General features: G+C 40.1%; 10 non-coding genes across 10 annotated transcripts; all 10 read left to right on the top strand.

Annotated features, from left to right (window-relative positions):
• Positions 1 to 1,654: 1,654 nt before the first annotated feature.
• On the top strand, positions 1,655 to 1,727 carry TRNAR-CCU (transfer RNA arginine (anticodon CCU)). Its single transcript has one exon. It is a non-coding gene; the product is annotated as a tRNA-Arg (tRNA).
• Positions 1,728 to 3,936: 2,209 nt separating this feature from the next.
• TRNAR-CCU (transfer RNA arginine (anticodon CCU)) lies at positions 3,937 to 4,009 on the top strand. The gene has a single exon. It is a non-coding gene; the product is annotated as a tRNA-Arg (tRNA).
• Positions 4,010 to 6,217: 2,208 nt separating this feature from the next.
• On the top strand, positions 6,218 to 6,290 carry TRNAR-CCU (transfer RNA arginine (anticodon CCU)). Its single transcript has one exon. It is a non-coding gene; the product is annotated as a tRNA-Arg (tRNA).
• Positions 6,291 to 8,499: 2,209 nt separating this feature from the next.
• TRNAR-CCU (transfer RNA arginine (anticodon CCU)) lies at positions 8,500 to 8,572 on the top strand. Its single transcript has one exon. It is a non-coding gene; the product is annotated as a tRNA-Arg (tRNA).
• Positions 8,573 to 10,779: 2,207 nt separating this feature from the next.
• Positions 10,780 to 10,852, top strand: TRNAR-CCU (transfer RNA arginine (anticodon CCU)). The gene has a single exon. It is a non-coding gene; the product is annotated as a tRNA-Arg (tRNA).
• A 2,208-nt stretch (positions 10,853 to 13,060) lies between these two features.
• Positions 13,061 to 13,133, top strand: TRNAR-CCU (transfer RNA arginine (anticodon CCU)). The gene has a single exon. It is a non-coding gene; the product is annotated as a tRNA-Arg (tRNA).
• Positions 13,134 to 19,900: 6,767 nt separating this feature from the next.
• Positions 19,901 to 19,973, top strand: TRNAR-CCU (transfer RNA arginine (anticodon CCU)). Its single transcript has one exon. It is a non-coding gene; the product is annotated as a tRNA-Arg (tRNA).
• A 2,209-nt stretch (positions 19,974 to 22,182) lies between these two features.
• Positions 22,183 to 22,255, top strand: TRNAR-CCU (transfer RNA arginine (anticodon CCU)). The gene has a single exon. It is a non-coding gene; the product is annotated as a tRNA-Arg (tRNA).
• A 2,208-nt stretch (positions 22,256 to 24,463) lies between these two features.
• On the top strand, positions 24,464 to 24,536 carry TRNAR-CCU (transfer RNA arginine (anticodon CCU)). Its single transcript has one exon. It is a non-coding gene; the product is annotated as a tRNA-Arg (tRNA).
• Positions 24,537 to 26,744: 2,208 nt separating this feature from the next.
• Positions 26,745 to 26,817, top strand: TRNAR-CCU (transfer RNA arginine (anticodon CCU)). The gene has a single exon. It is a non-coding gene; the product is annotated as a tRNA-Arg (tRNA).
• Positions 26,818 to 27,261: the final 444 nt, after the last annotated feature.

Raw genomic sequence — 27,261 nt, 5'->3', positions numbered from 1 at the left:
TCTGCTTTTAGTTGATGTAGATTGTATGTCCTGTTTAACAACCTTTGGTTTCAACAAGGACATTAGAGAGATATTGGGACACTGCCTGGGATGCTTGTCCTCTCTCTATTTTGAAAATTTGCCATGCCAACTAAGGGCCAAGGCAGACGTTTAGTTTTAGCCTTGCCCAACTCTAATTTTCCAAACCTAGAGCATACATTTGGCGCAGATTGTAATACTTTGTTAGTACTACCTGTTGTTCCCTTAAGAGTGCATATGTTGAGAACAAACAAGATGGCCAAATTATATCGTAGGAGTCTGCCACACCAGGTCCTTCACTCGTAAGAACAGTGGGACTGAAGCATGATGGATTAACTAGTTCCCTTAAATGCAGCCATTTCAAACTTTAATCACCACAGCTGGGGACTCTTTAAAGGTGATATGAACTTCTTTTATACCTGAGTGGGAGCGACAAACATGTAGAATATGTGTCGTATTTTTAGAAAGTGTTTGTAGCTATTGATTAACAGCACTCCTGTGCAACCCCGTTGGCCTAATTCTAAGGCAGTCAAATACTCACAAAGGGATTGTGGGTTTGAGTTCTTTCTGGGGTGGAAGAAGATGTATTTTGGAGATGTTTATCTAGTTTCCTAAGGGTCTTCCTTCTTAACAACATTAGCACTGAAGCGTGCTGATAAAATAACCAATTCCAACAAACTTTACTCCGCCACCTGTTCAAGTACCACAGCAGAGCATTTTCTCCACTGCTAGGATAGGAATGGAGAAATGTGCTTGTTTTATGTCTGAGCAGAAAAGATATATGTTTGAATGGATGTGTGGGATAAAACACACCCTGTCGTATGTTGTAAAGGTATTGCAAGTTGTGGAGTAGCTTAGTGATCACATAGAGGAAAGTGGGTGAAGACAGAATTCCTCTGTGGGGTGAATGAACTCGGAGGTGACTTGCGTTATCCTTTTTTATGTATGACAAAGGTACTTTATTTCTTACTGCACATTTCAATGCCATCACTCAAAAAAAACAAAAAAATCCTATTCTTTTGTTGTTTCATATGGAAGATTATGTTTTCAGGCATGGAGAATGAAAGCAGAAGCTGTAGTGCTGAATTAGACGTTCTCACAAACCATGTAATAATTTGTTCAAAAAAAGGCATGACATTTCTGAGTCATATTAAAAATGATGTGTAAATATGCAGATAGAGTCTATCTTTCCAGTAATGATCTACAGTGTGCAAAAAGTAAACCTTTTGCCATAAGTATCTCCTTTCTGCTAAGCACCGATCATTAAAAATCTCTCTATAAATATGTATATCAGAAGAAGGAAATGCTAGTTCGGGTTGATGTTGTTAGAACTGCAAGTGCAGTTGTATTCCTTGAGCTGCCTTGATGTTTCCTGCAGGCTCGAGCAGTGGGCATTTTGTTGTGACATGTGAAGTGAAGTTAGGAGAGTTTAGCGTCCGCATTGTGTTGTTCTTCCAGGTGAGGGTATATTAGATATTTGAATAGTTGTAAGGATTTTAAAGAGAGGGGAGTTATCCATGGATTGCTTGTTGTGAATGTATTGTATAAGTGATTCCAAAGACTTAAACTGCGGTAGAGACCGCATGATAGGGAGTGGATCTTGTATTTGGAGCACGGGGAGAGCAGTATCAACGTGGCCCCAGTGGCCTAATGGATAAGGCACTGGCCTCCTAAGCCAGGGATTGTGGGTTCAAGTCCCATCTGGGGTGAAACTCTGTACATTCAGCTCTTGACTTTTACATTTTCAAAGCACAAACCACACAATTCAGTCCTTGCTTTACATAGACTTTGCAGCTATGGAACATCAATCTACCTTCAAAACACAAGTGCTGGAACTCAAAAACATTTGCCTACATATCCTTCTCTTGGGCCCAGTCTGGAGAATGGGATTTCAACCCACTTTTCTGGCTAGACATTTTTTATGTCCTCCTTTGGATAGCACTCGCAGGCAGTCTCCCATTTAGCATTAAAACATGTACTTATTTCACCACTTGAATGTATAAACTGTTGAATAATAAAAAAATACCATGTGAAACTGCTATGTTGATAAAGAAGTATTTCTCAAAAAAAGTGCAGCAGATGGAAAGACAGTGCACCCTATTTTATGCTACTATCGCTGGGCCCCTAGTCTTAGAAACCAAACTGACTTTAGGGAGGGCAGGGTGTTGTTTCAATGATGGCAGTTAAAGAGATTTTTCAAAAACACCCGGGGTGTTGTTAGACTGAGAAGTTGATGGGACACCTGTGAAAGGCAGCTTTACTTGTCTGCTTTTAGTTGATTTAGATTGTATGTCCTGTTTAACAACCTTTGGTTTCAACAAGGACATTAGAGAGATATTGGGACACTGCCTGGGATGCTTGTTCTCTCTCTATTTTGAAAATTTGCCATGCCAACTATGGGCCAAGGCAGACGTTTAGTTTTAGCCTTGCCCAAGTATAATTTTCCAAACCTAGAGCATACATTTGGCGCAGATTGTAATACTTTGTTAGTACTACCTGTTGTTCCCTTAAGAGTGCATATATTGTGAACAAACAAGATGGCCAAATTATATCGTAGGAGTCTGCCACACCAGGTCCTTCACTCGTAAGAACAGTGGGACTGAAGCATGATGGATTAACTAGTTCCCTTAAATGCAGCCATTTCAAACTTTAATCACCACAGCTGGGGACTCTTTAAAGGTGATATGAACTTCTTTTATACCTGAGTGGGAGCGACAAACATGTAGAATATGTGTCGTATTTTTAGAAAGTGTTTGTAGCTATTGGTTAACAGCACTCCTGTGCAACCCCGTTGGCCTAATGGGTAAGGCAGTCAAATACTCACAAAGAGATTGTGGGTTGGAGTTCTTTCAGGGGTGGAAGAAGATGTATTTTGGAGATTTTTATCTAGTTTCCTAAGCGTCTTCCTTCTTAACAACATTAGCACTGAAGCGTGCTGATAAAATAACCAATTCCAACAAACTTTACTCCGCCACCTGTTCAAGTACCACAGCAGAGCATTTTCTCCACTGCTAGGATAGGAATGGAGAAATGTGCTTGTTTTATGTCTGAGCAGAAAAGATATATGTTTGAATGGATGTGTGGGATAAAACACACCCTGTCGTATGTTGTAAAGGTATTGCAAGTTGTGGAGTAGCTTAGTAATCCCATAGAGGAAAGTGGGTGAAGACAGAATTCCTCTGTGGGGTGAATGAACTTGGAGGTGACTTGCGTTATCCTTTTTATGTATGACAAAGGTACTTTATTTCTTACTGCACATTTCAATGCCATCACTCAAAAAAAACAAAAAATTCCTAGTCTTTTGTTGTTTCATATGGAAGATTATGTTTTCAGGAATGGAGAATGAAAGCAGAAGCTGTAGTGCTGAATTAGACGTTCTCACAAACCATGTAATAATTTGTTCAAAAAAAGGCATGACATTTCTGAGTCATATTAAAAATGATGTGTAAATATGCAGATAGAGTCTATCTTTCCAGTAATGATCTACAGTGTGCAAAAAGTAAACCTTTTGCCATAAGTATCTCCTTTCTGCTAAGCACCGATCATTAAAAATCTCTCTATAAATATGTATATCAGAAGAAGGAAATGCTAGTTCGGGTTGATGTTGTTAGAACTGCAAGTGCAGTTGTATTCCTTGAGCTGCCTTGATGTTTCCTGCTGGCTCGAGCAGTGGGCATTTTGTTGTGACATGTGAAGTGAAGTTAGGAGAGTTTAGCGTCCGCATTGTGTTGTTCTTCCAGGTGAGGGTATATTAGATATTTGAATAGTTGTAAGGACTTTAAAGAGAGGGGAGTTATCCATGGATTGCTTGTTGTGAATGTATTGTATAAGTGATTCCAAAGACTTAAACTGCGGTAGAGACCACATGATAGGGAGTGGATCTTGTATTTGGAGCACGGGGAGAGCAGTATCAACGTGGCCCCAGTGGCCTAATGGATAAGGCACTGGCCTCCTAAGCCAGGGATTGTGGGTTCAAGTCCCATCTGGGGTGAAACTCTGTACATTCAGTTCTTGACTTTTACATTTTCAAAGCACAAACCACACAATTCAGCCCTTGCTTTACATAGACTTTGCAGCTATGGAACATCAATCTACCTTCAAAACACAAGTGCTGGAACTCAAAAACATTTGCCTACATATCCTTCTCTTGGGCCCAGTCTGTAGAATGGGATTTCAACCCACCTTTCTGGCTAGACATTTTTTATGTCCTCCTTTGGATAGCACTTGCAGGCAGTCTCCCATTTAGCATAAAAACATGTACTTATTTCACCACTTGAATGTATAAACTGTTGAATAATAAAAAAATACCATGTGAAACTGCTATGTTGATAAAGAAGTATTTCTCAAAAAAAGTGCAGCAGATGGGAAGACAGTGCACCCTATTTTATGCTACTATCGCTGGGCCCCTAGTCTTAGAAACCAAACTGAGTTTAGGGAGGGCAGGGTGTTGTTTCAATGATGGCAGTTAAAGAGATTTTTCAAAACACCCGGGGTGTTGTTAGACTGAGAAGTTGATGGGACACCTGTGAAAGGCAGCTTTACTTGTCTGCTTTTAGTTGATTTAGATTGTATGTCCTGTTTAACAACCTTTGGTTTCAACAAGGACATTAGAGAGATATTGGGACACTGCCTGGGATGCTTGTTCTCTCTCTATTTTGAAAATTTGCCATGCCAACTAAGGGCCAAGGCAGACGTTTCGTTTTAGCCTTGCCCAACTCTAATTTTCCAAACCTAGAGCATACATTTGGCGCAGATTGTAATACTTTGTTAGTACTACCTGTTGTTCCCTTAAGAGTGCATATATTGTGAACAAACAAGATGGCCAAATTATATCGTAGGAGTCTGCCACACCAGGTCCTTCACTCGTAAGAACAGTGGGACTGAAGCATGATGGATTAACTAGTTCCCTTAAATGCAGCCATTTCAAACTTTAATCACCACAGCTGGGGACTCTTTAAAGGTGATATGAACTTCTTTTATACCTGAGTGGGAGCGACAAACATGTAGAATATGTGTCGTATTTTTAGAAAGTGTTTGTAGCTATTGGTTAACAGCACTCCTGTGCAACCCCGTTGGCCTAATGGGTAAGGCAGTCAAATACTCACAAAGGGACTGTGGGTTGGAGTTCTTTCTAGGGTGGAAGAAGATGTATTTTGGAGATGTTTATCTAGTTTCCTAAGGGTCTTCCTTCTTAACAACATTAGCACTGAAGCGTGCTGATAAAATAACCAATTCCAACAAACTTTACTCCGCCACCTGTTCAAGTACCACAGCAGAGCATTTTCTCCACTGCTAGGATAGGAATGGAGAAATGTGCTTGTTTTATGTCTGAGCAGAAAAGATATATGTTTGAATGGATGTGTGGGATAAAACACACCCTGTCGTATGTTGTAAAGGTATTGCAAGTTGTGGAGTAGCTTAGTAATCCCATAGAGGAAAGTGGGTGAAGACAGAATTCCTCTGTGGGGTGAATGAACTTGGAGGTGACTTGCGTTATCCTTTTTATGTATGACAAAGGTACTTTATTTCTTACTGCACATTTCAATGCCATCACTCAAAAAAAACAAAAAATTCCTAGTCTTTTGTTGTTTCATATGGAAGATTATGTTTTCAGGAATGGAGAATGAAAGCAGAAGCTGTAGTGCTGAATTAGACGTTCTCACAAACCATGTAATAATTTGTTCAAAAAAAGGCATGACATTTCTGAGTCATATTAAAAATGATGTGTAAATATGCAGATAGAGTCTATCTTTCCAGTAATGATCTACAGTGTGCAAAAAGTAAACCTTTTGCCATAAGTATCTCCTTTCTGCTAAGCACCGATCATTAAAAATCTCTCTATAAATATGTATATCAGAAGAAGGAAATGCTAGTTCGGGTTGATGTTGTTAGAACTGCAAGTGCAGTTGTATTCCTTGAGCTGCCTTGATGTTTCCTGCTGGCTCGAGCAGTGGGCATTTTGTTGTGACATGTGAAGTGAAGTTAGGAGAGTTTAGCGTCCGCATTGTGTTGTTCTTCCAGGTGAGGGTATATTAGATATTTGAATAGTTGTAAGGACTTTAAAGAGAGGGGAGTTATCCATGGATTGCTTGTTGTGAATGTATTGTATAAGTGATTCCAAAGACTTAAACTGCGGTAGAGACCACATGATAGGGAGTGGATCTTGTATTTGGAGCACGGGGAGAGCAGTATCAACGTGGCCCCAGTGGCCTAATGGATAAGGCACTGGCCTCCTAAGCCAGGGATTGTGGGTTCAAGTCCCATCTGGGGTGAAACTCTGTACATTCAGTTCTTGACTTTTACATTTTCAAAGCACAAACCACACAATTCAGCCCTTGCTTTACATAGACTTTGCAGCTATGGAACATCAATCTACCTTCAAAACACAAGTGCTGGAACTCAAAAACATTTGCCTACATATCCTTCTCTTGGGCCCAGTCTGTAGAATGGGATTTCAACCCACCTTTCTGGCTAGACATTTTTTATGTCCTCCTTTGGATAGCACTTGCAGGCAGTCTCCCATTTAGCATAAAAACATGTACTTATTTCACCACTTGAATGTATAAACTGTTGAATAATAAAAAAATACCATGTGAAACTGCTATGTTGATAAAGAAGTATTTCTCAAAAAAAGTGCAGCAGATGGGAAGACAGTGCACCCTATTTTATGCTACTATCGCTGGGCCCCTAGTCTTAGAAACCAAACTGAGTTTAGGGAGGGCAGGGTGTTGTTTCAATGATGGCAGTTAAAGAGATTTTTCAAAACACCCGGGGTGTTGTTAGACTGAGAAGTTGATGGGACACCTGTGAAAGGCAGCTTTACTTGTCTGCTTTTAGTTGATTTAGATTGTATGTCCTGTTTAACAACCTTTGGTTTCAACAAGGACATTAGAGAGATATTGGGACACTGCCTGGGATGCTTGTTCTCTCTCTATTTTGAAAATTTGCCATGCCAACTAAGGGCCAAGGCAGACGTTTCGTTTTAGCCTTGCCCAACTCTAATTTTCCAAACCTAGAGCATACATTTGGCGCAGATTGTAATACTTTGTTAGTACTACCTGTTGTTCCCTTAAGAGTGCATATATTGTGAACAAACAAGATGGCCAAATTATATCGTAGGAGTCTGCCACACCAGGTCCTTCACTCGTAAGAACAGTGGGACTGAAGCATGATGGATTAACTAGTTCCCTTAAATGCAGCCATTTCAAACTTTAATCACCACAGCTGGGGACTCTTTAAAGGTGATATGAACTTCTTTTATACCTGAGTGGGAGCGACAAACATGTAGAATATGTGTCGTATTTTTAGAAAGTGTTTGTAGCTATTGGTTAACAGCACTCCTGTGCAACCCCGTTGGCCTAATGGGTAAGGCAGTCAAATACTCACAAAGGGACTGTGGGTTGGAGTTCTTTCTAGGGTGGAAGAAGATGTATTTTGGAGATGTTTATCTAGTTTCCTAAGGGTCTTCCTTCTTAACAACATTAGCACTGAAGCGTGCTGATAAAATAACCAATTCCAACAAACTTTACTCCGCCACCTGTTCAAGTACCACAGCAGAGCATTTTCTCCACTGCTAGGATAGGAATGGAGAAATGTGCTTGTTTTATGTCTGAGCAGAAAAGATATATGTTTGAATGGATGTGTGGGATAAAACACACCCTGTCGTATGTTGTAAAGGTATTGCAAGTTGTGGAGTAGCTTAGTGATCACATAGAGGAAAGTGGGTGAAGACAGAATTCCTCTGTGGGGTGGATGAACTCGGAGGTGACTTGCGTTATCCTTTTTATGTATGACAAAGGTACTTTATTTCCTACTGCAAATTTCAATGCCATCACTCAAAAAAAACAAAAAATTCCTAGTCTTTTGTTGTTTCATATGGAAGATTATGTTTTCAGGAATGGAGAATGAAAGCAGAAGCTGTAGTGCTGAATTAGACGTTCTCACAAACCATGTAATAATTTGTTCAAAAAAAGGCATGACATTTCTGAGTCATATTAAAAATGATGTGTAGATATGCAGATAGAGTCTATCTTTCCAGTAATGATCTACAGTGTGCAAAAAGTAAACCTTTTGCCATAAGTATCTCCTTTCTGCTAAGCACCGATCATTAAAAATCTCTCTATAAATATTTATATCAGAAGAAGGAAATGCTAGTTCGGGTTGATGTTGTTAGAACTGCAAGTGCAGTTGTATTCCTTGAGCTGCCATGATGTTTCCTGCTGGCTCGAGCAGTGGGCATTTTGTTGTGACATGTGAAGTGAAGTTAGGAGAGTTTAGCGTCCGCATTGTGTTGTTCTTCCAGGTGAGGGTATATTAGATATTTGAATAGTTGTAAGGACTTTAAAGAGAGGGGAGTTATCCATGGATTGCTTGTTGTGAATGTATTGTATAAGTGATTCCATAGACTTAAACTGCGGTAGAGACCACATGATAGGGAGTGGATCTTGTATTTGGAGGACAGGGGAGAGCAGTATCAACGTGGCCCCAGTGGCCTAATGGATACGGCACTGGCCTCCTAAGCCAGGGATTGTGGGTTCAAGTCCCATCTGGGGTGAAACTCTGTACATTCAGCTCTTGACTTTTACATTTTCAAAGCACAAACCACACAATTCAGGCCTTGCTTTACATAGACTTTGCAGCTATGGAACATCAATCTACCTTCAAAAGACAAGTGCTGGAACTCAAAAACATTTGCCCACATATCCTACTCTTGGGCCCAGTCTGGAGAATGGGATTTCAACCCACCTTTCTGGCTAGACATTTTTTATGTCCTCCTTTGGATAGCACTCGCAGGCAGTCTCCCATTTAACATTAAAACATGTACTTATTTCACCACTTGAATGTATAAACTGTTGAATAATAAAAAAATACCATGTGAAACTGCTATGTTGATAAAAAAGTATTTCTCAAAAAAAGTGCAGCAGATGGGAAGACAGTGCACCCTATTTTATTCTACTATCGCTGGGCCCCTAGTCTTAGAAACCAAACTGAGTTTAGGGAGGGCAGTGTGTTGTTTCAATGATGGCAGTTAAAGAGATTTTTCAAAACACCCGGGGTGTTGTTAGACTGAGAAGTTGATGGGATACCTGTGAAAGGCAGCTTTACTTGTCTGCTTTTAGTTGATTTAGATTGTATGTCCTGTTTAACAACCTTTGGTTTCAACAAGGACATTAGAGAGATATTGGGACACTGCCTGGGATGCTTGTTCTCTCTCTATTTTGAAAATTTGCCATGCCAACTAAGGGCCAAGGCAGACGTTTCGTTTTAGCCTTGCCCAACTCTAATTTTCGAAACCTAGAGCATACATTTGGCGCAGATTGTAATACTTTGTTAGTACTACCTGTTGTTCCCTTAAGAGTGCATATATTGAGAACAAACAAGATGGCCACATTATATCGTAGGAGTCTGCCACACCAGGTCCTTCACTCGTAAGAACAGTGGGACTGAAGCATGATGGATTAACTAGTTCCCTTAAATGCAGCCATTTCAAACTTTAATCACCACAGCTGGGGACTCTTTAAAGGTGATATGAACTTCTTTTATACCTGAGTGGGAGCGACAAACATGTAGAATATGTGTCGTATTTTTAGAAAGTGTTTGTAGCTATTGGTTAACAGCACTCCTGTGCAACCCCGTTGGCCTAATTCTAAGGCAGTCAAATACTCACAAAGGGATTGTGGGTTTGCGTTCTTTCTTGGTTGAAGGAAGTTGTATTTTGGAGATGTTTATCTAGTTTCCTAAGGGTCTTCCTTCTTAACAACATTAGCACTGAAGCGTGCTGATAAAATAACCAATTCCAACAAACTTTACTCCGCCACCTGTTCAAGTACCACAGCAGAGCATTTTCTCCACTGCTAGGATAGGAATGGAGAAATTTGCTTGTTTTATGTCTGAGCAGAAAAGATGTATGTTTGAATGGATGTGTGGGATAAAACACACCCTGTCGTATGTTGTAAAGGTATTGCAAGTTGTGGAGTAGCTTAGTGATCACATAGAGGAAAGTGGGTGAAGACAGAATTCCTCTGTGGGGTGAATGAACTCGGAGGTGACTTGCGTTATCCTTTTTATGTATGACAAAGGTACTTTATTTCTTACTGCACATTTCAATGCCATCACTCAAAAAAAACAAAAAAATCCTAGTCTTTTGTTGTTTCATATGGAAGATTATGTTTTCAGGCATGGAGAATGAAAGCAGAAGCTGTAGTGCTGAATTAGACGTTCTCACAAACCATGTAATAATTTGTTCAAAAAAAGGCATGACATTTCTGAGTCATATTAAAAATGATGTGTAAATATGCAGATAGAGTCTATCTTTCCAGTAATGATCTACAGTGTGCAAAAAGTAAACCTTTTGCCATAAGTATCTCCTTTCTGCTAAGCACCGATCATTAAAAATCTCTCTATAAATATGTATATCAGAAGAAGGAAATGCTAGTTCGGGTTGATGTTGTTAGAACTGCAAGTGCAGTTGTATTCCTTGAGCTGCCTTGATGTTTCCTGCTGGCTCGAGCAGTGGGCATTTTGTTGTGACATGTGAAGTGAAGTTAGGAGAGTTTAGCGTCCGCATTGTGTTGTTCTTCCAGGTGAGGGTATATTAGATATTTGAATAGTTGTAAGGACTTTAAAGAGAGGGGAGTTATCCATGGATTGCTTGTTGTGAATGTATTGTATAAGTGATTCCAAAGACTTAAACTGCGGTAGAGACCACATGATAGGGAGTGGATCTTGTATTTGGAGCACGGGGAGAGCAGTATCAACGTGGCCCCAGTGGCCTAATGGATAAGGCACTGGCCTCCTAAGCCAGGGATTGTGGGTTCAAGTCCCATCTGGGGTGAAACTCTGTACATTCAGTTCTTGACTTTTACATTTTCAAAGCACAAACCACACAATTCTGCCCTTGCTTTACATAGACTTTGCAGCTATGGAACATCAATCTACCTTCAAAACACAAGTGCTGGAACTCAAAAACATTTGCCTACATATCCTTCTCTTGGGCCCAGTCTGTAGAATGGGATTTCAACCCACCTTTCTGGCTAGACATTTTTTATGTCCTCCTTTGGATAGCACTTGCAGGCAGTCTCCCATTTAGCATAAAAACATGTACTTATTTCACCACTTGAATGTATAAACTGTTGAATAATAAAAAAATACCATGTGAAACTGCTATGTTGATAAAGAAGTATTTCTCAAAAAAAGTGCAGCAGATGGGAAGACAGTGCACCCTATTTTATGCTACTATCGCTGGGCCCCTAGTCTTAGAAACCAAACTGAGTTTAGGGAGGGCAGGGTGTTGTTTCAATGATGGCAGTTAAAGAGATTTTTCAAAACACCCGGGGTGTTGTTAGACTGAGAAGTTGATGGGACACCTGTGAAAGGCAGCTTTACTTGTCTGCTTTTAGTTGATTTAGATTGTATGTCCTGTTTAACAACCTTTGGTTTCAACAAGGACATTAGAGAGATATTGGGACACTGCCTGGGATGCTTGTTCTCTCTCTATTTTGAAAATTTGCCATGCCAACTAAGGGCCAAGGCAGACGTTTCGTTTTAGCCTTGCCCAACTCTAATTTTCCAAACCTAGAGCATACATTTGGCGCAGATTGTAATACTTTGTTAGTACTACCTGTTGTTCCCTTAAGAGTGCATATATTGTGAACAAACAAGATGGCCAAATTATATCGTAGGAGTCTGCCACACCAGGTCCTTCACTCGTAAGAACAGTGGGACTGAAGCATGATGGATTAACTAGTTCCCTTAAATGCAGCCATTTCAAACTTTAATCACCACAGCTGGGGACTTTTTAAAGGTGATATGAACTTCTTTTATACCTGAGTGGGAGCGACAAACATGTAGAATATGTGTCGTATTTTTAGAAAGTGTTTGTAGCTATTGGTTAACAGCACTCCTGTGCAACCCCGTTGGCCTAATTCTAAGGCAGTCAAATACTCACAAAGGGATTGTGGGTTTGCGTTCTTTCTTGGTTGAAGGAAGTTGTATTTTGGAGATGTTTATCTAGTTTCCTAAGGGTCTTCCTTCTTAACAACATTAGCACTGAAGCGTGCTGATAAAATAACCAATTCCAACAAACTTTACTCCGCCACCTGTTCAAGTACCACAGCAGAGCATTTTCTCCACTGCTAGGATAGGAATGGAGAAATTTGCTTGTTTTATGTCTGAGCAGAAAAGATGTATGTTTGAATGGATGTGTGGGATAAAACACACCCTGTCGTATGTTGTAAAGGTATTGCAAGTTGTGGAGTAGCTTAGTGATCACATAGAGGAAAGTGGATGAAGACAGAATTCCTCTGTGGGGTGAATGAACTCGGAGGTGACTTGCGTTATCCTTTTTATGTATGACAAAGGTACTTTATTTCTTACTGCACATTTCAATGCCATCACTCAAAAAAAACAAAAAAATCCTAGTCTTTTGTTGTTTCATATGGAAGATTATGTTTTCAGGCATGGAGAATGAAAGCAGAAGCTGTAGTGCTGAATTAGACGTTCTCACAAACCATGTAATAATTTGTTCAAAAAAAGGCATGACATTTCTGAGTCATATTAAAAATGATGTGTAAATATGCAGATAGAGTCTATCTTTCCAGTAATGATCTACAGTGTGCAAAAAGTAAACCTTTTGCCATAAGTATCTCCTTTCTGCTAAGCACCGGTCATTAAAAATCTCTCTATAAATATGTATATCAGAAGAAGGAAATGCTAGTTCGGGTTGATGTTGTTAGAACTGCAAGTGCAGTTGTATTCCTTGAGCTGCCTTGATGTTTCCTGCTGTCTCGAGCAGTGGGCATTTTGTTGTGACATGTGAAGTGAAGTTAGGAGAGTTTAGCGTCCGCATTGTGTTGTTCTTCCAGGTGAGGGTATATTAGATATTTGAATAGTTGTAAGGACTTTAAAGAGAGGGGAGTTATCCATGGATTGCTTGTTGTGAATGTATTGTATAAGTGATTCCATAGACTTAAACTGCGATAGAGACCACATGATAGGGAGAGAATCTTGTATTTGGAGCACAGGGGAGAGCAGTATCAACGTGGCCCCAGTGGCCTAATGGATAAGGCACTGGCCTCCTAAGCCAGGGATTGTGGGTTCAAGTCCCATCTGGGGTGAAACTCTGTACGTTCAGCTCTTGGCTTTTACATTTTCAAAGCACAAACCACACAATTCAGCCCTTGCTTTACATAGACTTTGCAGCTATGGAACATCAATCTACCTTCAAAACACAAGTGCTGGAACTCAAAAACATTTGCCTACATATCCTTCTCTTGGGCCCAGTCTGGAGAATGGGATTTCAACCCACCTTTCTGGCTAGACATTTTTTATGTCCTCCTTTGGATAGCACTCGCAGGCAGTCTCCCATTTAGCATTAAAACATGTACTTTTTTCACCACTTGAATGTATAAACTGTTGGATAATTAAAAATACCATGTGAAACTGCTATGTTGATAAAGAAGTATTTCTCAAAAAAAGTGCAGCAGATGGGAAGACAGTGCACCCTATTTTATGCTACTATCGCTGGGCCCCTAGTCTTAGAAACCAAACTGAGTTTGGGGAGGGCAGGGTGTTGTTTCAATGATGGCAGTTAAATAGATTTTTCAAAACACCCGGGGTGTTGTTAGACTGAGAAGTTGATGGGACACCTGTGAAAGGCAGCTTTACTTGTCTGCTTTTAGTTGATGTAGATTGTATGTCCTGTTTAACAACCTTTGGTTTCAACAAGGACATTAGAGAGATATTGGGACACTGCCTGGGATGCTTGTCCTCTCTCTATTTTGAAAATTTGCCATGCCAACTAAGGGCCAAGGCAGACGTTTAGTTTTAGCCTTGCCCAACTCTAATTTTCCAAACCTAGAGCATACATTTGGCGCAGATTGTAATACTTTGTTAGTACTACCTGTTGTTCCCTTAAGAGTGCATATATTGAGAACAAACAAGATGGCCAAATTATAGCGTAGGAGTCTGCCACACCAGGTCCTTCACTCGTAAGAACAGTGGGACTGAAGCATGATGGATTAACTAGTTCCCTTAAATGAAGCCATTTCAAACTTTAATCACCACAGCTGGGGACTCTTTAAAGGTGATATGAACTTCTTTTATACCTGAGTGGGAGCGACAAACATGTAGAATATGTGTTGTATTTTTAGAAAGTGTTTGTAGCTATTGATTAACAGCACTCCTGTGCAACCCCGTTGGCCTAATTCTAAGGCAGTCAAATACTCACAAAGGGATTGTGGGTTTGAGTTCTTTCTGGGGTGGAAGAAGATGTATTTTGGAGATGTTTATCTAGTTTCCTAAGGGTCTTCCTTCTTAACAACATTAGCACTGAAGCGTGCTGATAAAATAACCAATTCCAACAAACTTTACTCCGCCACCTGTTCAAGTACCACAGCAGAGCATTTTCTCCACTGCTAGGATAGGAATGGAGAAATGTGCTTGTTTTATGTCTGAGCAGAAAAGATATATGTTTGAATGGATGATTGGGATAAAACACACCCTGTCGTATGTTGTAAAGGTATTGCAAGTTGTGGAGTAGCTTAGTGATCACATAGAGGAAAGTGGGTGAAGACAGAATTCCTCTGTGGGGTGAATGAACTCGGAGGTGACTTGCGTTATCCTTTTTATGTATGACAAAGGTACTTTATTTCTTACTGCACATTTCAATGCCATCACTCAAAAAAAACAAAAAATTCCTAGTCTTTTGTTGTTTCATATGGAAGATTATGTTTTCAGGCATGGAGAATGAAAGCAGAAGCTGTAGTGCTGAATTAGACGTTCTCACAAACCATGTAATAATTTGTTAAAAAAAAGGCATGACATTTCTGAGTCATATTAAAAATGATGTGTAAATATGCAGATAGAGTCTATCTTTCCAGTAATGATCTACAGTGTGCAAAAAGTAAACCTTTTGCCATAAGTATCTCCTTTCTGCTAAGCACCGATCATTAAAAATCACTCTATAAATATGTATATCAGAAGAAGGAAATGCTAGTTCGGGTTGATGTTGTTAGAACTGCAAGTGCAGTTGTATTCCTTGAGCTGCCTTGATGTTTCCTGCTGGCTCGAGCAGTGGGCATTTTGTTGTGACATGTGAAGTGAAGTTAGGAGAGTTTAGCGTCCGCATTGTGTTGTTCTTCCAGGTGAGGGTATATTAGATATTTGAATAGTTGTCAGGACTTTAAAGAGAGGGGAGTTATCCATGGATTGCATGTTGTGAATGTATTGTATAAGTGATTCCAAAGACTTAAACTGCGGTAGAGACCACATGATAGGGAGTGGATCTTGTATTTGGAGCACGGGGATAGCAGTATCAACGTGGCCCCAGTGGCCTAATGGATAAGGCACTATCCTCCTAAGCCAGGGATTGTGGGTTCAAGTCCCATCTGGGGTGAAACTCTGAACATTCAGCTCTTGACTTTTACATTTTCAAAGCACAAACCACACAATTCAGCCCTTGCTTTACATAGACTTTGCAGCTATGGAACATCAATCTACCTTCAAAACACAAGTGCTGGAACTCAAAAACATTTGCCTACATATCCTTCTCTTGGGCCCAGTCTGGAGAATGGGATTTCAACCCACCTTTCTGGCTAGACATTTTTTATGTCCTCCTTTGGATAGCTCTCGCAGGCAGTCTCCCATTTAGCATTAAAACATGTACTTATTTCACCACTTGAATGTATAAACTGTTGAATAATAAAAAAATACCATGTGAAACTGCTATGTTGATAAAGAAGTATTTCTCAAAAAAAGTGCAGCAGATGGGAAGACAGTGCACCCTATTTTATGCTACTATCGCTGGGCCCCTAGTCTTAGAAACCAAACTGAGTTTAGGGAGGGCAGGGTGTTGTTTCAATGATGGCAGTTAAATAGATTTTTCAAAACACCCGGGGTGTTGTTAGACTGAGAAGTTGATGGGACACCTGTGAAAGGCAGCTTTACTTGTCTGCTTTTAGTTGATTTAGATTGTATGTCCTGTTTAACAACCTTTGTTTTCAACAAGGACATTAGAGAGATATTGGGACACTGCCTGGGATGCTTGTTCTCTCTCTATTTTGAAAATTTGCCATGCCAACTAAGGGCCAAGGCAGACGTTTCGTTTTAGCCTTGCCCAACTCTAATTTTCCAAACCTAGAGCATACATTTGGCGCAGATTGTAATACTTTGTTAGTACTACCTGTTGTTCCCTTAAGAGTGCATATATTGTGAACAAACAAGATGGCCAAATTATATCGTAGGAGTCTGCCACACCAGGTCCTTCACTCGTAAAAACAGTGGGACTGAAGCATGATGGATTAACTAGTTCCCTTAAATGCAGCCATTTCAAACTTTAATCACCACAGCTGGGGACTCTTTAAAGGTGATATGAACTTCTTTTATACCTGAGTGGGAGCGACAAACATGTAGAATATGTGTCGTATTTTTAGAAAGTGTTTGTAGCTATTGGTTAACAGCACTCCTGTGCAACCCCGTTGGCCTAATGGGTAAGGCAGTCAAATATTCACAAAGGGATTGTGGGTTGGAGTTCTTTCTGGGGTGGAAGAAGATGTATTTTGGAGATGTTTATCTAGTTTCCTAAGCGTCTTCCTTCTTAACAACATTAGCACTGAAGCGTGCTGATAAAATAACCAATTCCAACAAACTTTACTCCGCCACCTGTTCAAGTACCACAGCAAAGCATTTTCTCCACTGCTAGGATAGGAATGGAGAAATGTGCTTGTTTTATGTCTGAGCAGAAAAGATATATGTTTGAATGGATGTGTGGGATAAAACACACCCTGTCGTATGTTGTAAAGGTATTGCAAGTTGTGGAGTAGCTTAGTGATCACATAGAGGAAAGTGGGTGAAGACAGAATTCCTCTGTGGGGTGAATGAACTCGGAGGTGACTTGCGTTATCCTTTTTATGTATGACAAAGGTACTTTATTTCTTACTGCACATTTCAATGCCATCACTCAAAAAAAACAAAAAAAATCCTAGTGTTTTGTTGTTTCATATGGAAGATTATGTTTTCAGGCATGGAGAATGAAAGCAGAAGCTGTAGTGCTGAATTAGACGTTCTCACAAACCATGTAATAACTTGTTCAAAAAAAGGCATGACATTTCTGAGTCATATTAAAAATGATGTGTAAATATGCAGATAGAGTCTATCTTTCCAGTAATGATCTACAGTGTGCAAAAAGTAAACCTTTTGCCATAAGTATCTCCTTTCTGCTAAGCACCGATCATTAAAAATCTCTCTATAAATATGTATATCAGAAGAAGGAAATACTAGTGCGGGTTGATGTTGTTTGAACTGCAAGTGCAGTTGTATTCCTTGAGCTGCTTTGATGTTTCCTGCTGGCTCGAGCAGTGGGCATTTTGTTGTGACATGTGAAGTGAAGTTAGGAGAGTTTAGCGTCCGCATTGTGTTGTTCTTCCAGGTGAGGGTATATTAGATATTTGAATAGTTGTAAGGACTTTAAAGAGAGGGGAGTTATCCATGGATTGCTTGTTGTGAATGTATTGTATAAGTGATTCCATAGACTTAAACTGCGGTAGAGACCACATGATAGGGAGTGGATCTTGTATTTGGAGGACAGGGGAGAGCAGTATCAACGTGGCCCCAGTGGCCTAAAGGATAAGGCACTGGCCTCATTAGCCAGGGATTGTGGGTTCAAGAACCATCTGGGGTGAAACTCTGTACATTCAGCTCTTGATTTTTACATTTTCAAAGCACAAACCACACAATTCAGCCCTTGCTTTACATAGACTTTGCAGCTATGGAACATCAATCTACCTTCAAAACACAAGTGCTGGAACTCAAAAACATTTGCCTACATATCCTTCTCTTGGGCCCAGTCTGGAGAATGGGATTTCAACCCACCTTTCTGGCTAGACATTTTTTATGTCCTCCTTTGGATAGCACTCGCAGGCAGATCCCATTTAGCATTAAAACATGTACTTATTTCACCACTTGAATGTATAAACTGTTGAATAATTAAAAATACCATGTGAAACTGCTATGTTGATAAAGAACTATTTCTCAAAAAAAGTGCAGCAGATGGGAAGACAGTGCACCCTATTTTATGCTACTATCGCTGGGCCCCTAGTCTTAGAAACCAAACTGAGTTTAGGGAGGGCAGGGTGGTGTTTCAATGATGGCAGTTAAATAGATTTTTCAAAACACCTGGGGTGTTGTTTGACTGAGAAGTTGATGGGACACATGTGAAAGGCAGCTTTACTTGTCTGCTTTTAGTTGATGTAGATTGTATGTCCTGTTTAACAACCTTTGGTTTCAACAAGGACATTAGAGAGATATTGGGACACTGCCTGGGATGCTTGTCCTCTCTCTATTTTGAAAATTTGCCATGCCAACTAAGGGCCAAGGCAGACGTTTAGTTTTAGCCTGGCCCAACTCTAATTTTCCAAACCTAGAGCATACATTTGGTGTTGATTGTAATACTTTGTTAGTACTACCTGTTGTTCCCTTAAGAGTGCATATATTGAGAACAAACAAGATGGCCACATTATATCGTAGGAGTCTGCCACACCAGGTCCTTCACTCGTAAGAACAGTGGGACTGAAGCATGATGGATTAACTAGTTCCCTTAAATGCAGCCATTTCAAACTTTAATCACCACAGCTGGGGACTCTTTAAAGGTGATATGAACTTCTTTTATACCTGAGTTGGAGCGACAAACATGGAGAATATGTGTCGTATTTTTAGAAAGTGTTTGTAGCTATTGGTTAACAGCACTCCTGTGCAACCCCATTGGCCTAATTCTAAGGCAGTCAAATACTCACAAAGGGATTGTGGGTTTGAGTTCTTTCTGGGGTGGAAGAAGATGTATTTTGGAGATGTTTATCTAGTTTCCTAAGGGTCTTCCTTCTTAACAACATTAGCACTGAAGCGTGCTGATAAAATAACCAATTCCAACAAACTTTACTCCGCCACCTGTTCAAGTACCACAGCAGAGCATTTTCTCCACTGCTAGGATAGGAATGGAGAAATGTGCTTGTTTTATGTCTGAGCAGAAAAGATATATGTTTGAATGGATGTGTGGGATAAAACACACCCTGTCGTATGTTGTAAAGGTGTTGCAAGTTGTGGAGTAGCTTAGTGATCACATAGAGGAAAGTGGGTGAAGACAGAATTCCTCTGTGGGGTGAATGAACTCGGAGGTGACTTGCGTTATCCTTTTTATGTATGACAAAGGTACTTTATTTCCTACTGCAAATTTCAATGCCATCACTCAAAAAAAACAAAAAATTCCTAGTCTTTTGTTGTTTCATATGGAAGATTATGTTTTCAGGCATGGAGAATGAAAGCAGAAGCTGTAGTGCTGAATTAGACGTTCTCACAAACCATGTAATAATTTGTTCAAAAAAAGGCATGACATTTCTGAGTCATATTAAAAATGATGTGTAAATATGCAGATAGAGTCTATCTTTCCAGTAATGATCTACAGTGTGCAAAAAGTAAACCTTTTGCCATAAGTATCTCCTTTCTGCTAAGCACCGATCATTAAAAATCTCTCTATAAATATGTATATCAGAAGAAGGAAATGCTAGTTCGGGTTGATGTTGTTAGAACTGCAAGTGCAGTTGTATTCCTTGAGCTGCCTTGATGTTTCCTGCTGGCTCGAGCAGTGGGCATTTTGTTGTGACATGTGAAGTGAAGTTAGGTGAGTTTAGCGTCCGCATTGTGTTGTTCTTCCAGGTGAGGGTATATTAGATATTTGAATAGTTGTAAGGACTTTAAAGAGAGGGGAGTTATCCATGGATTGCTTGTTGTGAATGTATTGTATAAGTGATTCCAAAGACTTAAACTGCGGTAGAGACCACATGATAGGGAGTGGATGTTGTATTTGGAGCACGGGGAGAGCAATATCAACGTGGCCCCAGTGGCCTAATGGATAAGGCACTGGCCTCCTAAGCCAGGGATTGTGGGTTCAAGTCCCATCTGGGGTGAAACTCTGTACATTCAGTTCTTGACTTTTACATTTTCAAAGCACAAACCACACAATTCAGCCCTTGCTTTACATAGACTTTGCAGCTATGGAACATCAATCTACCTTCAAAACACAAGTGCTGGAACTCAAAAACATTTGCCTACATATCCTTCTCTTGGGCCCAGTCTGTAGAATGGGATTTCAACCCACCTATCTGGCTAGACATTTTTTATGTCCTCCTTTGGATAGCACTCGCAGGCAGTCTCCCATTTAGCATTAAAACATGTACTTATTTCACCACTTGAATGTATAAACTGTTGAATAATAAAAAAATACCATGTGAAACTGCTATGTTGATAAAGAAGTATTTCTCAAAAAAAGTGCAGCAGATGGGAAGACAGTGCACCCTATTTTATGCTACTATCGCTGGGCCCCTAGTCTTAGAAACCAAACTGAGTTTAGGGAGGGCAGGGTGTTGTTTCAATCATGGCAGTTAAAGAGATTTTTCAAAACACCCGGGGTGTTGTTAGACTGAGAAGTTGATGGGACACCTGTGAAAGGCAGCTTTACTTGTCTGCTTTTAGTTGATTTAGATTGTATGTCCTGTTTAACAACCTTTGGTTTCAACAAGGACATTAGAGAGATATTGGGACACTGCCTGGGATGCTTGTCCTCTCTCTATTTTGAAAATTTGCCATGCCAACTAAGGGCCAAGGCAGACGTTTCGTTTTAGCCTTGCCCAACTCTAATTTTCCAAACCTAGAGCATACATTTGGCGCAGATTGTAATACTTTGTTAGTACTACCTGTTGTTCCCTTAAGAGTGCATATATTGTGAACAAACAAGATGGCCAAATTATATCGTAGGAGTCTGCCACACCAGGTCCTTCACTCGTAAGAACAGTGGGACTGAAGCATGATGGATTAACTAGTTCCCTTAAATGCAGCCATTTCAAACTTTAATCACCACAGCTGGGGACCCTTTAAAGGTGATATGAACTTCTTTTATACCTGAGTGGGAGCGACAAACATGTAGAATATGTGTCGTATTTTTAGAAAGTGTTTGTAGCTATTGGTTAACAGCACTCCTGTGCAACCCCGTTGGCCTAATGGGTAAGGCAGTCAAATACTCACAAAGGGATTGTGGGTTGGAGTTCTTTCTAGGGTGGAAGAAGATGTATTTTGGAGATGTTTATCTAGTTTCCTAAGGGTCTTCCTTCTTAACAACATTAGCACTGAAGCGTGCTGATAAAATAACCAATTCCAACAAACTTTACTCCGCCACCTGTTCAAGTACCACAGCAGAGCATTTTCTCCACTGCTAGGATAGGAATGGAGAAATGTGCTTGTTTTATGTCTGAGCAGAAAAGATATATGTTTGAATGGATGTGTGGGATAAAACACACCCTGTCGTATGTTGTAAAGGTATTGCAAGTTGTGGAGTAGCTTAGTGATCACATAGAGGAAAGTGGGTGAAGACAGAATTCCTCTGTGGGGTGGATGAACTCGGAGGTGACTTGCGTTATCCTTTTTATGTATGACAAAGGTACTTTATTTCCTACTGCAAATTTCAATGCCATCACTCAAAAAAAACAAAAAATTCCTAGTCTTTTGTTGTTTCATATGGAAGATTATGTTTTCAGGAATGGAGAATGAAAGCAGAAGCTGTAGTGCTGAATTAGACGTTCTCACAAACCATGTAATAATTTGTTCAAAAAAAGGCATGACATTTCTGAGTCATATTAAAAATTATGTGTAAATATGCAGATAGAGTCTATCTTTCCAGTAATGATCTACAGTGTGCAAAAAGTAAACCTTTTGCCATAAGTATCTCCTTTCTGCTAAGCACCGATCATTAAAAATCTCTCTATAAATATTTATATCAGAAGAAGGAAATGCTAGTTCGGGTTGATGTTGTTAGAACTGCAAGTGCAGTTGTATTCCTTGAGCTGCCATGATGTTTCCTGCTGGCTCGAGCAGTGGGCATTTTGTTGTGACATGTGAAGTGAAGTTAGGAGAGTTTAGCGTCCGCATTGTGTTGTTCTTCCAGGTGAGGGTATATTAGATATTTGAATAGTTGTAAGGACTTTAAAGAGAGGGGAGTTATCCATGGATTGCTTGTTGTGAATGTATTGTATAAGTGATTCCATAGACTTAAACTGCGGTAGAGACCACATGATAGGGAGTGGATCTTGTATTTGGAGGACAGGGGAGAGCAGTATCAACGTGGCCCCAGTGGCCTAATGGATAAGGCACTGGCCTCCTAAGCCAGGGATTGTGGGTTCAAGTCCCATCTGGGGTGAAACTCTGTACATTCAGCTCTTGACTTTTACATTTTCAAAGCACAAACCACACAATTCAGCCCTTGCTTTACATAGACTTTGCAGCTATGGAACATCAATCTACCTTCAAAACACAAGTGCTGGAACTCAAAAACATTTGCCCACATATCCTACTCTTGGGCCCAGTCTGGAGAATGGGATTTCAACCCACCTTTCTGGCTAGACATTTTTTATGTCCTCCTTTGGATAGCACTCGCAGGCAGTCTCCCATTTAGCATTAAAACATGTACTTATTTCACCACTTGAATGTATAAACTGTTGAATAATAAAAAAATACCATGTGAAACTGCTATGTTGATAAAAAAGTATTTCTCAAAAAAAGTGCAGCAGATGGGAAGACAGTGCACCCTATTTTATGCTACTATCGCTGGGCCCCTAGTCTTAGAAACCAAACTGAGTTTAGGGAGGGCAGGGTGTTGTTTCAATGATGGCAGTTAAAGAGATTTTTCAAAACACCCGGGGTGTTGTTAGACTGAGAAGTTGATGGGACACCTGTGAAAGGCAGCTTTACTTGTCTGCTTTTAGTTGATTTAGATTGTATGTCCTGTTTAACAACCTTTGGTTTCAACAAGGACATTAGAGAGATATTGGGACACTGCCTGGGATGCTTGTTCTCTCTCTATTTTGAAAATTTGCCATGCCAACTAAGGGCCAAGGCAGACGTTTCGTTTTAGCCTTGCCCAACTCTAATTTTCCAAACCTAGAGCATACATTTGGCGCAGATTGTAATACTTTGTTAGTACTACCTGTTGTTCCCTTAAGAGTGCATATATTGTGAACAAACAAGATGGCCAAATTATATCGTAGGAGTCTGCCACACCAGGTCCTTCACTCGTAAGAACAGTGGGACTGAAGCATGATGGATTAACTAGTTCCCTTAAATGCAGCCATTTCAAACTTTAATCACCACAGCTGGGGACTCTTTAAAGATGATATGAACTTCTTTTATACCTGAGTTGGAGCGACAAACATGGAGAATATGTGTCGTATTTGTAGAAAGTGTTTGTAGCTATTGGTTAACAGCACTCCTGTGCAACCCCGTTGGCCTAATTCTAAGGCAGTCAAATACTCACAAAGGGATTGTGGGTTTGAGTTCTTTCTGGGGTGGAAGAAGATGTATTTTGGAGATGTTTATCTAGTTTCTTAAGGGTCTTCCTTCTTAACAACATTAGCACTGAAGCGTGCTGATAAAATAACCAATTCCAACAAACTTTACTCCGCCACCTGTTCAAGTACCACAGCAGAGCATTTTCTCCACTGCTAGGATAGGAATGGAGAAATGTGTTTGTTTTATGTCTGAGCAGAAAAGATATATGTTTGAATGGATGTGTGGGATAAAACACACCCTGTCGTATGTTGTAAAGGTATTGCAAGTTGTGGAGTAGCTTAGTGATCACATAGAGGAAAGTGGGTGAAGACAGAATTCCTCTGTGGGGTGAATGAACTCGGAGGTGACTTGCGTTATCCTTTTTATGTATGACAAAGGTACTTTATTTCTTACTGCACATTTCAATGCCATCACTCAAAAAAAACAAAAAATTCCTAGTCTTTTGTTGTTTCATATGGAAGATTATGTTTTCAGGCATGGAGAATGAAAGCAGAAGCTGTAGTGCTGAATTAGACGTTCTCACAAACCATGTAATAATTTGTTCAAAAAAAGGCATGACATTTCTGAGTCATATTCAAAATGATGTGTAAATATGCAGATAGAGTCTATCTTTCCAGTAATGATCTACAGTGTGCAAAAAGTAAACCTTTTGCCATAAGTATCTCCTTTCTGCTAAGCACCGATCATTAAAAATCTCTCTATAAATATTTATATCAGAAGAAGGAAATGCTAGTTCGGGTTGATGTTGTTAGAACTGCAAGTGCAGTTGTATTCCTTGAGCTGCCATGATGTTTCCTGTTGGCTCGAGCAGTGGGCATTTTGTTGTGACATGTGAAGTGAAGTTAGGAGAGTTTAGCGTCCGCATTGTGTTGTTCTTCCAGGTGAGGGTATATTAGATATTTGAATAGTTGTAAGGACTTTAAAGAGAGGGGAGTTATCCATGGATTGCTTGTTGTGAATGTATTGTATAAGTGATTCCATAGACTTAAACTGCGGTAGAGACCACATGATAGGGAGTGGATCTTGTATTTGGAGGACAGGGGAGAGCAGTATCAACGTGGCCCCAGTGGCCTAATGGATAAGGCACTGGCCTCCTAAGCCAGGGATTGTGGGTTCAAGTCCCATCTGGGGTGAAACTCTGTACATTCAGCTCTTGACTTTTACATTTTCAAAGCACAAACCACACAATTCAGCCCTTGCTTTACATAGACTTTGCAGCTATGGATCATCAATCTACCTTCAAAACACAAGTGCTGGAACTCAAAAACATTTGCCCACATATCCTACTCTTGGGCCCAGTCTGGAGAATGGGATTTCAACCCACCTTTCTGGCTAGACATTTTTTATGTCCTCCTTTGGATAGCACTCGCAGGCAGTCTCCCATTTAGCATTAAAACATGTACTTATTTCACCACTTGAATGTATAAACTGTTGAATAATAAAAAAATACCATGTGAAACTGCTATGTTGATAAAAAAGTATTTCTCAAAAAAAGTGCAGCAGATGGGAAGACAGTGCACCCTATTTTATGCTACTATCGCTGGGCCCCTAGTCTTAGAAACCAAACTGAGTTTAGGGAGGGCAGGGTGTTGTTTCAATGATGGCAGTTAAAGAGATTTTTCAAAACACCCGGGGTGTTGTTAGACTGAGAAGTTGATGGGATACCTGTGAAAGGCAGCTTTACTTGTCTGCTTTTAGTTGATTTAGATTGTATGTCCTGTTTAACAACCTTTGGTTTCAACAATTACATTAGAGAGATATTGGGACACTGCCTGGGATGCTTGTTCTCTCTCTATTTTGAAAATTTGCCATGCCAACTAAGGGCCAAGGCAGACGTTTTGTTTTAGCCTTGCCCAACTCTAATTTTCCAAACCTAGAGCATACATTTGGCGCAGATTGTAATACTTTGTTAGTACTACCTGTTGTTCCCTTAAGAGTGCATATATTGTGAACAAACAAGATGGCCAAATTATATCGTAGGAGTCTGCCACACCAGGTCCTTCACTCGTAAGAACAGTGGGACTGAAGCATGATGGATTAACTAGTTCCCTTAAATGCAGCCATTTCAAACTTTAATCACCACAGCTGGGGACTCTTTAAAGATGATATGAACTTCTTTTATACCTGAGTTGGAGCGACAAACAAGGAGAATATGTGTCGTATTTGTAGAAAGTGTTTGTAGCTATTGGTTAACAGCACTCCTGTGCAACCCCGTTGGCCTAATTCTAAGGCAGTCAAATACTCACAAAGGGATTGTGGGTTTGAGTTCTTTCTGGGGTGGAAGAAGATGTATTTTGGAGATGTTTATCTAGTTTCCTAAGGGTCTTCCTTCTTAACAACATTAGCACTGAAGCGTGCTGATAAAATAACCAATTCCAACAAACTTTACTCCGCCACCTGTTCAAGTACCACAGCAGAGCATTTTCTCCACTGCTAGGATAGGAATGGAGAAATGTGTTTGTTTTATGTCTGAGCAGAAAAGATATATGTTTGAATGGATGTGTGGGATAAAACACACCCTGTCGTATGTTGTAAAGGTATTGCAAGTTGTGGAGTAGCTTAGTGATCACATAGAGGAAAGTGGGTGAATACAGAATTCCTCTGTGGGGTGAATGAACTCGGAGGTGACTTGCGTTATCCTTTTTATGTATGACAAAGGTACTTTATTTCTTACTGCACATTTCAATGCCATCACTCAAAAAAAACAAAAAATTCCTAGTCTTTTGTTGTTTCATATGGAAGATTATGTTTTCAGGCATGGAGAATGAAAGCAGAAGCTGTAGTGCTGAATTAGACGTTCTCACAAACCATGTAATAATTTGTTCAAAAAAAGGTATGACATTTCTGAGTCATATTCAAAATGATGTGTAAATATGCAGATAGAGTCTATCTTTCCAGTAATGATCTACAGTGTGCAAAAAGTAAACCTTTTGCCCTAAGTATCTCCTTTCTGCTAAGCACCGATCATTAAAAATCTCTCTATAAATATGTATATCAGAAGAAGGAAATGCTAGTTCGGGTTGATGTTGTTAGAACTGCAAGTGCAGTTGTATTCCTTGAGCTGCCTTGATGTTTCCTGCTGGCTCGAGCAGTGGGCATTTTGTTGTGACATGTGAAGTGAAGTTAGGAGAGTTTAGCGTCCGCATTGTGTTGTTCTTCCAGGTGAGGGTATATTAGATATTTGAATAGTTGTAACGACTTTAAAGAGAGGGGAGTTATCCATGGATTGCTTGTTGTGAATGTATTGTATAAGTGATTCCATAGACTTAAACTGCGGTAGAGACCACATGATAGGGAGTGGATCTTGTATGTGGAGCACAGGGGAGAGCAGCATCAACGTGGCCCCAGTGGCCTAATGGATAAGGCACTGGCCTCCTAAGCCAGGGATTGTGGGTTCAAGTCCCATCTGGGGTGAAACTCTGTACGTTCAGCTCTTGACTTTTACATTTTCAAAGCACAAACCACACAATTCAGCCCTTGCTTTACATAGACTTTGCAGCTATGGAACATCAATCTACCTTCAAAACACAAGTGCTGGAACTCAAAAACATTTGCCTACATATCCTTCTCTTGGGCCCAGTCTGGAGAATGGGATTTCAAGCCACCTTTCTGGCTAGACATTTTTTATGTCCTCCTTTGGATAGCACTCACAGGCAGTCTCCCATTTAGCATTAAAACATGTACTTATTTCACCACTTGAATGTATAAACTGTTGAATAATTAAATACACCATGTGAAACTGCTATGTTGATAAAGAAGTATTTCTCAAAAAAAGTGCAGCAGATGGGAAGACAGTGCACCCTATTTTATGCTACTATCGCTGGGCCCCTAGTCTTAGAAACCAAACTGAGTTTAGGG

The sequence above is a fragment of the Pleurodeles waltl genome, chromosome 7, assembly GCF_031143425.1.
Source record: "Pleurodeles waltl isolate 20211129_DDA chromosome 7, aPleWal1.hap1.20221129, whole genome shotgun sequence".
Taxonomy (NCBI): domain Eukaryota; kingdom Metazoa; phylum Chordata; class Amphibia; order Caudata; family Salamandridae; genus Pleurodeles; species Pleurodeles waltl.
Note: the sequence above shows the minus strand (reverse complement) of the source record. Positions and strands in the feature narration are given on the sequence as shown.